Below are 6,204 nucleotides of genomic sequence, written 5' to 3'. Positions count from 1 at the left end.
TTGAAATCAATCTTTGTTTGTGTTAGATATGGATAATGACCTAGATGAAGCAATTCCCTTAATGACCTAGATGAAGCATATCTATGCCCTCTTAATTCTGACGTCATGGAATCTAGCTATATCTGAGCTCAGATAAATTTATTAGTCGTACAAGAAGACTTCATTAATAAATCTAGGGACTTCAAGTTCTGATGTGTAGTGATTTCACATCTGCTTAATAGGGAACTATTTCAACAGCTCTTTGAAGTTTACAGAGATTTGGTGTCTTTATCAATCAATAATACTTGATAGCCCAATTGGGTTTGATACATGTATGCTTTATGATTATTATTGCCAGGTCTGAAGGCTTAAGTTATGAAATCATTCATTTTAACTGTCATCCGAGTTGGAATCTAAACATGAGTGGAGAGGTTCACTGCCCTACTCAGATTTTGTGGCAATTCCTGTTACTTTATGCTCATCCTTCAATAGTACCTATTCTGCAGATGAGCTACTTTCACACATATATTATAGCTGTTATCAATCAAATTGTGCACCCTGTTTAAGTTAGCTTCTCCTAACACATCCATTAACATAGAATTTGATATATCAAGACCAATCAAGGCCATGACCTTATCATTCATCTTGCCCCAGTCCTCCTACTTCACGATGTCAGACTTTGTGTCCTTCATACTGATTTCTACTCTCTTTCAATAAGCAAATATTCCATCTTCAACCTCCATAAATGGAAGTTGTGGCCATAGAATTTATCGATCTCTAAATGTCTAGATGTCATTTCTCCTACCACATATATCTTATTAGCCTCTCACTGAAGCTAGCTACCTCAAAATAATCACTACTACAACAACACAACATTGTCCAACTTGAGCTTCTTTACCTAGAAAATGAGATTTCTCTAGCTTTCTGATCAAGACCTCAAAACAAGGCCTCAAGAACACAAGATTCTGCAAACCAAGCTTCTTCAACTTGGCAACAAAGATGTCCCCCTTTGAAACCAACAACCACTTGATGCTAAATTGTTTTACCTGGAGAGCAACCTATAGCAATTAGAGAAGAATCTACAGCAGAAAAATTGTGAAGATAAATAGGAAATTCAAAATATTTAAAACTATAACAAAGAAGTACATAAAGCAACAAGGATTGTTTTTTTAATATAGAGGGAACAGATGATTGTTCACCTTTTTTTCTATAAGGAATGTACAAACATTGAAACAATGTCGCCCCTAAAATCAGAAATACAATTGGGAAACAACTTTGTTTCTGAAGCACAAGAATGCAAGCCAGAGATTTCTTTATGCATTTCATATACAATGGAAACTGCTAGTTACACAGATAATGTAACTCGGCATATCTTCACACTTGAAAGAAACTCAACACACACTGTTATTTTTTTGTGACTTGTAAATATAATTTAAACATCAGAGAAGAAATTCTCCTCTAAATTTACACTCTGTTGTATCAGATAATCAAGCCATTTGCTGAGATGAAAAACTGGGTCAACTGAAGAAAAATCACTACATTTTGTTGCATCAAATACTCTTTGAAGATTAGTAAAACTGCACACAGTTTGTCTACACTCAGCAATCATAGACTTCAGATCTGTTAGCCTTTTTTTCTGATATATCAAAAGGAAAACTCCAAGCTCTGTATCTCTGGAACTCCAGCTCTTAGTCTGTTTGAAGAGGAAGTAACTCATCATTGGCCAGTCCAATAAACAAGAAGACATGGATCATGCACCAACGGACCAAAATAAATATGTTTTTTCAACAACAGTTACTCCATGACTTGTTTTAATTACACACACCTTTCAAGCTGTTGCTGCTAACAGTGAAAGTGGTGATGTTCTATCCGGTGTGAAAACTAGCCTACCATCTGAGCTTCTGTTAGGATGTGAGATAGCAATAGATGAACCATGCTTGTATGAAGAAAATGAAACAATGAATTCATCAAGATTTTCAGTTCTTGTAGGTGTGTCTGCCGAAGGAGGTTCAGAAGGTGGCACAGGATGTGCTTTATCGCCTGCAAGCATTTGCACTACTTCTCTCATACTAATCAAATCTTCTTTGAGCATTAAAGAACCATGGTGTATGGTTCGCATTCCAAAGAACCAACTCCTTTTCTTCAGGAAGATCCTTTCTCCAATGTCTACATAAATCAATATTAAAATTTGCAAAATCATAATACCAACGTGTTGGTAATATGTCAGAAAATATTATTTCATCCCATGGAAATTCTTCATGCATGAAATTTATTTCATAATCTATTTTAGTTAAAGTACTATATTTATAGATCTTCTGATGATCTTGGATGATCATTCTCTCTTCTGTATTTCTTAGACTGAACCATTTTGGATTATCTTCTTCTTTACAGAAATCCAATTTTTCACCATCTGGCCCGCCTATCTTTAGCTGATAAACTTCTGATCTAACCATCCAATCATTATTTGCTGCATAATCTAAAGGACAAAAATACTGCAATGCATCCTTTAGAGTTCTTGGATAACCAACTATATTTCTGGTTATATACTGTGGATGTACTGTTAATGGACTCATCATAAATTTCTGAGACCAAGGTCGAAACCATCTTGAACATGGATTCATCCATCCATCAAATAAACATATATAGAAGAAATTAAATTCTTCATTCTGCAACCTGAAAATATTATAATAACATTCTTCCATTTCTTGATTTGTCTGTGTAGGAAATCTTAGAAAATATAAAATCATACCTTTATCAGTCTTTTGATACCTGATAAGTTTCTGACCTTTAAGAAATTCGAGATCTCTTTCTGCAATTTCATTCTCCTGTTTCAGATCATAGTATGGCTGCTCTATACTATGCTGAATTTCTGCTTCTGGACTCCATTTAGCTGCAACTTCTACCCATTGCTTATTCTGATCCATATCTGCACAAATCACCATTATCCGATGATTTTTACTCTGAATACCGCTTGTATTTATAGATCCTAATTGATCCTGAACCTGTGTGTTATGGGCCCCTGTCAAATATTCTCTAGATAACATGTCGGCCATAACATTCTTTATTCCTTCGATGTATCTGTATTGAGCAAGCTCCATCATCCATCTGGCAATCACTGCTTCTTTCGTATCTTGCTTTTGAAAAAGCCCTGGAAGAGATTTATCAAAAGCCCCTGGAAGAGATTTATTGTCAGTAAAGATGATAAATTCCTGCCACACAATAAAATCATGGAATTTCTTTACAGCTAATAATACGGCTGCCATCTCTTTTTTGTTGATATGCCACCTTTCTTGTGTAGGATTCCATGTCCCACTCGCATATCGGCATATTACTCTTTTTTCTTTATTCTTCTTTGCTTTCGGCAAAGAATCATCTTTTGCTTTATTGATCTGTACCAAAGCTGCACCCCATCCGATATCTGATGCATCTGAATAGACTTCTGTCGGCTTACCTTCTACAAAAAGATGTAGAATAGGAAGATGCTTCACCTTTTCTTTAATTTCACGGACTGCTTTTGTACAACTGTCATCCCATGGTAAGGGATTCTTTTTAGTGCGCTTATTGAGCACTTTCCTTGCATGAGCACAATGTTCATAAAAATGACTAACATAATTTCAACATCCCAAAAATCTCTGTAGCTGTTTTACATCTTTTATCTCATCTGGGAAATTATGAACAAACTGTAAACTATGACCCATTGCTGAATATGAGCCATCATATAATTCATATCCAAGAAAACTAATCTTTGTTTTAGACAATTCCATTTTCTTTTTTGATAATACCACACCATATTCTGCAATTCTTTCTTCAACCAAGAACAAATGTTTGATATGACTATCAATATCTGAACTGAATACCAATATATCATCAATATATCCTTGACTGAATTTCTCTAAACCTTTTAGCATTTGATCAATAATTCTCTGAAATACTGATGGTGCATTCTTTAAACCAAATGGCATTACTAACCATTCATAATGACCTCTAGGAACTGTAAAACCTGTTTTATATGTATCTTTTGGCTCTATCAATACTTGCCAAAATCCTGATTTCAAATCAAACTTACTGTATATCTTTGAATCTTTAAGCTTTGTCAAAATATCTGTAGGCTTTGGAATAGGATAACAATCATCTGCTAAACATTGATTTAGAGGCTTAAAATTGATAACCAATCTTGGTTTACCTCTAACAATCTCTGAATGTTTGTTAACATAAAATCCAAAACTACTCCATGGACTCTCTGAGTTCTTTATCAAACCTAACTGTAATAATTCTTCTATCTCTTTATGACAAAGTTCTAATTGTTCTTCATCCATAGGTATAGCTTTACTGTAATGTGGCCTTTCTTTATAGCCATCTTTAAAAGGTAAAGCTGCAAAATGCTTTTTCTTATCCCAAAACATACCTGGATGTATTCCACAATACTTCTTGAATCTGCCTTTGACTTCTTCAATCTTCTGCTGAACTGAAGGCTTCTGCAACTGCTGCTCAATATTAAGAATTTTCTTAATATCCTTCATTTCATCTTTTCTTTCTGTAATCCTTCTGATCTGATGATTAATCTTTTCATATGAACAAAAAGGAAAACCAACCTTATGTCCATCAATAGTAAAAATAAAATACTGAATATTATTTTTCTTCTCAAACCTGCTTGGCTGTACATACTGTATAAATGGATTTCCCAAATATAAATCTGCTGTCAAAATAATATGATTGTGATCTGAAGATAACAGCTATATTGCATAAAGGTTTGACAGCAGATTTATATTTGGGAAATCCATTTATACAGTATGTACAGCCAAGCAGGTTTGAGAAGAAAAATAATATTCAGTATTTTATTTTTACTATTGATGGACATAAGGTTGGTTTTCCTTTTTGTTCATATGAAAAGATTAATCATCAGATTAGAAGGATTACAGAAAGAAAAGATGAAATGAAGGATATTAAGAAAATTCTTAATATTGAGCAGCAGTTGCAGAAGCCTTCAGTTCAGCAGAAGATTGAAGAAGTCAAAGGCAGATTCAAGAAGTATTGTGGAATACATCCAGGTATGTTTTGGGATAAGAAAAAGCATTTTGCAGCTTTACCTTTTAAAGATGGCTATAAAGAAAGGCCACATTACAGTAAAGCTATACCTATGGATGAAGAACAATTAGAACTTTGTCATAAAGAGATAGAAGAATTATTACAGTTAGGTTTGATAAAGAACTCAGAGAGCCCATGGAGTAGTTTTGGATTTTATGTTAACAAACATTCAGAGATTGTTAGAGGTAAACCAAGATTGGTTATCAATTTTAAGCCTCTAAATCAATGTTTAGCAGATGATTGTTATCCTATTCCAAAGCCTACAGATATTTTGACAAAGCTTAAAGATTCAAAGATATACAGTAAGTTTGATTTGGAATCAGGATTTTGGCAAGTATTGATAGAGCCAAAAGATACATATAAAACAGGTTTTACAGTTCCTAGAGGTCATTATGAATGGTTAGTAATGCCATTTGGTTTAAAGAATGCACCATCAGTATTTCAGAGAATTATTGATCAAATGCTAAAAGGTTTAGAGAAATTTAGTCAAGGATATATTGATGATATATTGGTATTCAGTTCAGATATTGATAGTCATATCAAACATTTGTTCTTGGTTGAAGAAAGAATTGCAAAATATGGTGTGGTATTATCAGAAAAGAAAATGGAATTGTTTAAAACAAAGATTAGTTTTCTTGGATATGAATTATATGATGGCTCATATTCAGCAATGGGTCATAGTTTACAGTTTGTTCATAATTTCCCAGATGAGATAAAAGATGTAAAACAGCTACAGAGATTTTTGGGATGTTGAAATTATAATTGTCATTTTTATGAACATTGTGCTCATGCAAGGAAAGTGCTCAATAAGCGCACTAAAAAGAATCCCTTACCATGGGATGACAGTTGTACAAAAGCAGTCCGTGAAATTAAGGAAAAGGTGAAGCATCTTCCTATTCTACATCTTTTTGTAGAAGGTAAGCCGACAGAAGTCTATTCAGATGCATCAGATATCGGATGGGGTGCAGCTTTGGTACAGATCAATAAAGCAAAAGATGATTCTTTGCCGAAAGCAAAGAAGAATAAAGAAAAAAGAGTAATATGCCGATATGCGAGTGGGACATGGAATCCTACACAAGAAAGGTGGCATATCAACAAAAAAGAGATGGAGCCGTATTATTAGCTGTAAAGAAATTCCAT

Source organism: Pinus tabuliformis, chromosome 6 (genome assembly GCF_031772625.1).
Source record: "Pinus tabuliformis cultivar Carrire ecotype Pingquan chromosome 6, CPIR1, whole genome shotgun sequence".
Taxonomy (NCBI): Eukaryota; Viridiplantae; Streptophyta; class Pinopsida; order Pinales; family Pinaceae; genus Pinus; species Pinus tabuliformis.
The sequence above is the reverse complement of the archived record's forward strand: the minus strand, read 5'-3'. Positions refer to the sequence as shown.